The following is a 7,505-nucleotide window of genomic DNA, read 5'->3' on the forward strand; positions in this document are numbered from 1 at the left end:
ATCCAGGATGAAAAATATGCCATCTAAAATTACCCAAAATACAGGGCATTTTTTTCCATGATAACACCAACATATTTTCTAATATTGGTTCCAAGAATTATTATTTACATCTTATTTTCATTTTTTAGTCCATCATCAACAACTGCTTGTCCAGTGCAGGGCTGCAAAGATAGAGAGTATCCAGGAAATGCCCGGTTGTGAGACACGGTACTCCCTGGACAGAGCTGTTTCGGTAATTTCACTCCCAGATGTTCATGATATAAAGGGAAGTTCCCAGGATCGCTGTCTGTCTTTCTCTCTGCAAAGCACACACACACTATGCTGATAGAGGCACTATGTAGTGCTGCTAACAAATGTTTCACATTAGATAAACTTCATTTCACTGTGACATTAAGGCTTTACTTATGCTGATGTAAGTGTTCCAAGTTATAAAAGCTGTTTATGTGATTTAAATAATCCAGCTAATGCTTCCAAGTCTTCACTTTAAATCTATAAGGACTGAAATAACCCAAAATTCAAATCCCTCTCCTGTTCTAGTACACTAGATCGAGGTACTGACCCTGAACCGATACAGTAAAAATTACCCAGCTGTACAAATAGGTCAGTTATCATAAATATCTTAACACAGAAAGTCAAGAAAAGTGCTGGCTAAAAGAATTAATAATATTAAATTCAATATCATACCTACCATAATCGACAGCTGTGATGGGTTGAGGTTTTTTCCACATAACATGCAGGGAAGTATGGTATATAGAGTCAACGGTTTTCTTGGAATAAACATACTGTAGTCCCTGTGTGCTTTGAAAAGTGAAAAACAGAACAGGCAGTAAATCAATAAAATGCCTCTTGTGGAGGTCTAATGACTGCGTAACGGGAAAAAATACCGTTGTACTGAATAATGAGCCCCCCTTACAAAAATATATGTTTCATAAGCCGTTGTAGCGGTTTTTCATTAAGCTCATCAGTTTAGCCTTATGGTGCATAAATGTGACACAGTTAATTGGCATTATTAGAGCTTATTTCTCAACACTGCTGTTTTCTCAAAGCTTTTGTACTCGTCCTCTGCAGCGAGAAAATTAAACTTCGTGGTTTTTCTTTTTTTCCCCCCTTTCCAGTGTTTACTCTTTTGATCTATGTGTACATTATGTGGAGCTCTTTGAATTTAAATTTTACTGTCATGTAGCTCTTTTCATCAGTCAGACAGTTGCAGCTGTAATAATATTCAACTTTTAAGTCACTACGGAATGTTAATTACATTCTTTTCTAATTAATATGTCCCTGCAGCTTTCCCCGCCAAATCATTTTTAACACTGGATCGCGCACTTTGAGCCAATAAATTGCTAAAAAAAAAATCTCAAAATAAAACAACTTCAAAAAAATATGTAAAGTAATTGTTGGTATAACGGAGGAGCACGCATTTGAATTGTGTTTACGTAAACTTTTTTCTTAACCCCTTGCATATATTAAATGAAGGTAGTTTTTTTATTAATCTTTACTGTAGGCCTATTGCATTAGAAATTTAGGGGTTGGCCGAGAAGTCTTCACATGACATTTTTTTAAAAAATCGTTATACACTTATTTTTGTGCTGAGGTGACGTACGGTGAGGCGGACAGTCGCGACGCAGCTCGCGCTCCGCCGACGTCCTCGAGCCCGCGAAGTTCGCGCGCTTTGTCTCTCGCGCCGCCGGCCTCCGTTTACTTATTGACTGCATTGATCCTGACCAATGGCGTTAGGCACTCATAGTGAAAGGTCATTGGCTCATTCACCGACACGTGATCGGCGCGTGTCGCGGATGGGAGTTTTAAGGTCAATACTTGAGGAATTTTTTTTTTTAAGTAGGAAAATACACTGACGTGAACAAACAGCGCAAATCCTCGAAGGCACCGACTGTTCAGATGTAGTGAAACAATTTGAGCGATGTCATATGGAAAAATGAGACGCACGACTCACAGGTAACTTCTGGAAACGCAAAGGAATTAATAATTTATTCCTGTCAGAGAAGGTCTGGTTCGTCAGTGAGTTAGGAACTGTGCGTGTGCGTTTAAATTGTATTCTGAAGCACCAAACACTTGAGGAGATTTGAAGCAGTACAATATTAACGTGTAACTCCTCAGCGCGGCCTTGTTAGCGCAGGCTGGTTAGATGGCAGAATTCATATAAATGCACATTATTTTCAGTATAATTATTAAATTCCAGTTGTTATTGTTGTGTTCTGATGGGGGGGTCACTGTCGCAACAAATGCTTTAATTTTCTGGTGAGTCATGACATTGTTTTCAGGAATTAATAGCAGAGTCTGCAACCGCCTTCATCCTCTAATATATATTAATTTTTAAAAAGAAAAAAAAAAAATAATTGATCCCTCTGTAACTCCATATTCTGGAAAAGCTTTGAAAATGTGGAAGAAAATGCCCCAAACTGATCTGGAGGTAAATGCTCATATTTTAGAGCTGTGCGCTCTCTCCGTTTAATCTTTTTCCATCACAGCGTTGGTGGAAATTGCGCCTTGTTTATGGAGAAGAACAGAGAGCAGTTTGTCTGCTGTTCTTCATATCCGTTATGGATTTCCCACTGAATGCCGCTGTGTAAAACACACATCGGAGCTCCACGGCGGACCAGGTGAGGAGTTCCTCAAGAGCACCAAAACAAGAGAAGATGACATCCAAGGGCCAGGAAAAAATATATATATTTTGTTTTTATTATACTTTAAAATGAAGTGATTCGCATCTAGTGGTGAGGGAATTAATACAGGGAAATCTTGAATTAAAGATGTAAATCTTGACACTTTGGCGGCTGGGGGTGGTAAGGGACAGTAATCTCCAAGGCCTGAATTATTCTTAGCGTCAACCAATTAACACCATGTATCTTCTTTTATGTTAACTTCAATTAAGGCTCTTTACAATTTTTAAGTTCTTTTCTTCTTCATAGTTAGAGAGTGTCAGAAACACAGATCAAAGCAGGACGCAGCAGTCCAGGCTCCATAGGTAATGCTGCTTTGCATAAGAATCTGCATATTGCAAAGGAGGTTTTCATTTCTTTTTGCATGAATTAAAAAATGCAGAAGGGATTAGGTGGTAGGCAAGTGCGTGCAGCGCAAACCCCGCATCGCTTACTGTTTGGCTGAGAGGCTCCTGACCTAAGAAGGATTAAGATCGGGGGGTAAGAGGAGAGCAGGAACCCCCCCCCCAGAGGAAAAGCGAATGGAGAGCAAGTTCTGCTTGGTTGTTTGCTGTTTGTTTCCAATTTTATTTCAGTTTTATTAGTAGATCACTGTGTTCTGGCCTGGAGAGAAAACTGGGGACTATATCGAATTGGACCAGGGGTTTTTGTAAAGGCGTTGCTTCCACACTGTCTTCTTTTTTTTTAAAATATAATGAGATTTACTGCATACAGTAATGCCATCAGCCCTTTGGTTAGTGAAATATTTGTTTCTAAAAATTATTTGTTTGGCTTTTGTGTTTGATGGGATATTTCCTGGGTTTGATGGGTCACTAAATTGGGCTTTTGGAAATCTTTGCAGTTTATCACTCTTTCTAAACTTTATTTTATTGATTGTCGCTAATAAGAAAGAATGGACCTGTCATGTGTTCTGTTAAGGGAAAAAGTGCTGCCTTCTGCCACAGGAGCTGTGGATGGGCATCCTGTGATGTGAAGGTTCAATTAGGACTCTTCTAGGTTTGGAAATTATGGTATTAACCACTTTCCTCTGTTTCATCTTTCAGTTACAGGGACATTTGGTTCTTCTTTTATGATCAAATTAAACAGGCAGAGAAGGCAGCAGAAATCAGTGTAGTGCTTGAAATCTTGAAATAGCATGTAAAATTCTGCGTATTTTTTTCTCTGCTGTAAAATGCAGTACTATGTATTTAACAACATACATACACTTATACATCAACATATTTAACAGATGTGTGGCATATATTAATTATTTGGCAAAGTTATGCTACTTTCTTACTCAATTAGGTCCACTATTTCAATAATCATGCACAATATTTTGTATCACACACATCAGTTAGTTTTCTCTACAATACAAAACACACGGCTTGAACCGCAGTTTTATAAATGAACACTGCTGTTAGAGAAACACAATGTTTTTCTCACCCTCACAATCTGTTTAAATGAAAAAGTATCATAGAAATACATAGAAATAAATTAATCCAAAAATTATCAGGAGCACTATGAGTAATTGCTGTTTATTATATGCCAACACAAGCAATCCAGTCATATTCATATGACATATGTGATGCCCTCTTCATCTGTGTGCTGTTTATTGTAACAACTTTTAAGCAGTGTGTATGTCCAAAGTAACAATTTAATATTGGATTCCATTTCCTTTTTTGAAGACAATAATTGCAACCTGCAAATTGCAGCTAATGTCCAAATATATTTATACAGTACATGTTTCTGAGACTGGGTTTTTTTTTAATTCCATGTCTGGGAAGGGATTGTGAATATTTAAACTAAACAGGCCATCACGTCAGTTTATTTTAAAGGTGTTTGGAGCCCCTTTTGCCTTAATGTGCGAGTCTCGTTGTTCGCTCGTTAGACAATATGTGTTTTAATCTATTTCTCGCAGTATCCAAACATTTTGTCTGGCACCGTCTCTTTGTTGCTTTGTTTAGATAACCTTGGTGTCTCCGCGCGTTATTCTGCGGAATTCTTTCACTCGCGCCGCGCTGCGGGCGCACAGACCGCGCACGAGTCGGGCGCGCGCCACGTGCAGGATGCAGCGCCACCTAGTGGTCGCGGCTTCGTCGCGCAGCAACAGCAGAGCCGCGAGCGACGTTCGCAGTGGCACGCGCCGCCGTTCAAGCAGCACGGACACGATTGATTAAAAAGATAATTTAAAAATTAAAAAAAAAAAAAAAACATCTTAAACGATTTTCGCACGACGAGTTTTCCATCGTGGTTGCGTTTGCTTGCAGATTCTCCTTCAACTGGGATAGATTTTACTCAACAATAAAATGCCTGCACGTCTGGCCCGGAACAGAAATAAAAGAATACATTTTTAAAAAATTACGTTATATCCTCAGTCGCCTATGTGACAGACTACACCACTGATTGTGGAGGTTCAGTCTCACTGTACCTGGTGATCACCACCAATGGGGAAAAGTTGTGAGAAAGGCACCGGGTGCCCACACACACACTTTCAGAACCGCTTGTCCCATACGGGGTCACGGGGAACCGGAGCCTACCCGGTAACACAGGGCGTAAGGCCGGAGGGGGAGAGGACACACCCAGGACGGGACGCCAGTCCGCCGCAAGGCACCCCAAGCGGGACTCGAACCCCAGACCCACCAGACAGCAGGACCGTGGTCCAACCCACTGCGCCACCGCAACCGGGTGCCCATGCCCTTCAAATTAAGTGAATATAATGATGGATCCGTAACCCTAATCCTACTCCTAACCCTACTCCTAAGCACAAGAGCCACCTGATGTCCTTTGCAAATTCACAAAAAGAACACAGAGTGTCACACTTTTCCATAATGTATCGGACATTGTATCTACACACTTAACGTACTGACATCGGTGTAGCTGTGGCTGTGCGAAGAAGCTTGCTGTGCTTCGGAGAGCTCATGGGAACACAGTCACCCTCCCAGGGGTGCTACTATAATCCTTTCCCATCAGTTGTGTCTGGCCGGGCAGCTCGCACCTGCACCAAACGCTGTGGAAAGCGCACATCCTGTCCAGAGCGGGTTTTTCACACCCCTCGGCACCACCGTGACAGGGGACACTGCCAGTAGGGAGCAGAGATCCAACAAAAGTACAACGCTTTGAGCTCCCTGGATGTTTTAAGTGCCTTTTGGAGCAGAACTGAAAGCTCTTTGGTGATTGTTGAGTCAGGGAGACGCTTTGAGGGACACGCAGGTTTGTTTGGGCGCCGCGCAGAGGTCAGGCTCGGAGACGCGACGATCTGGACGCTTTCATTCACATGTGAAAGGCTGCCAGGACTTTGCATGCTGAGACCAAGGCGGTGGCAAGAGAAGTGCAAGGTGTGCTGCAGCGGGACTTTGTCCCTGAAACATGGGAAGCGTCCCAGAGGTCACGCAATGTCGACGTGTGAAGCGGGCGCCAGTGCTCCTTGGCGGCTACCTGGCGCCTCGATGTGACGGTGTCCTGCACGTTTGAGCGCCTCTCCAGGAGCGTGTTTTCATCTGGCCCTTTGTTCCTGGATTGAACGGCAGCCACCGTCCACACTTTGGCACACGGTACCCTCCGAAGAAGAGGAACAAGTGAAAGCGACACACACCAGAGTTCTGCATGTTATCGGAGCCCTCAGAACCAGTTCAAATCAAAACATTTCTTAAAAATCTGGACAGACAGATCCTTTGGCAGACATAAAGAGAGCGTTTCCCTACTTAACAGATCTTAGTTTTCCTGCTTTTGATGAATGTATAAAACAAAACCCAATTGTCTTGCCAAGCTCATTAAAATTATGGCTTTATTTTGAGTTTGTTAAATACCAACCTAAAGCTCTTTTGAAGATCTTCTTCAAAACTGAAGTTTAAAAAAAACATTTATTAGTCTATCCTCCAGCAATAACTATATATAGCATGGTGAAAGAATGTCTCCAATTGATTGTAATGTGGCCCAAACTTCTGTGGGTCTCACATCATTTTGCTAATCCACCTCTGTCATTGATGTTAAGTGTCACAGTAAAATTACTAACGGTAGCTGTTGTTCACAGTCTACAGCCACAGAATCTTTCAAACGCATGTGTAGTAAAGTGTTTCAAAAGCTAACCTATAACTATATTTTCCATGATTAGGATTCATCTTTAACCTTTCTGCCAAGGCTGTTTCAGAGAAGCAGAAGTGGTAGAAACATGCAAATGGATGTGCGGCACCGGCATGGGTCCCCCGACAATTTGCATCATTGTTTTCTTCTTAATTTAGTTGCGATACGCTGAGTGAAAAAGTAAACGTGTAAAAACACAGTTTCATAAATATGCATATCAAGCAAATTGTCAGCAAAAGCAAAGCAGTGTAATTTATCTCTCAAAAGAAAAAAACATGCTGAACGTGGAGTCTCCAGCTCTGGCAGATTCCTGGAAAAAAAAGCCAAATTATGAGTGAACTGCAGCTTGACAGGAGCCAGTGCGAATGTCAACTTTTGTACTGCTGCTCGGCTCCCGAATCGCGTCGCAGTAACTCGTACCTCCACAACTGTGCCTTGTGCTCAAGGTTCTCAACAAAGCAGCCGTTTTCTTGTCTGATCATCTCTTCTTGTCAATTATGGAAATGAAATGAGCTGGGATTTGCGTCTGGGTGAATTGATCAGACAGACCAAGAGGAGCTGTTTAAAGGATGTCGTGCAACAAGCCGTTTTCACTGAATTAACTGACTTCTGATCGCTCTCAAAGCAGCTCCGTTCCACAGCACCTGTAACAAAAGACCTTTCACAGGAGCCATGGTTGAAACTCACCAATCAATTCAAAACAGATTTATTTTTAAATTTCAAACTTTTCAAAAAATATTTTTTTATCAATCAGTACACTTTGTGGAC

Source organism: Scleropages formosus, chromosome 1, assembly GCF_900964775.1.
Source record: "Scleropages formosus chromosome 1, fSclFor1.1, whole genome shotgun sequence".
Classification (NCBI taxonomy): domain Eukaryota; kingdom Metazoa; phylum Chordata; class Actinopteri; order Osteoglossiformes; family Osteoglossidae; genus Scleropages; species Scleropages formosus.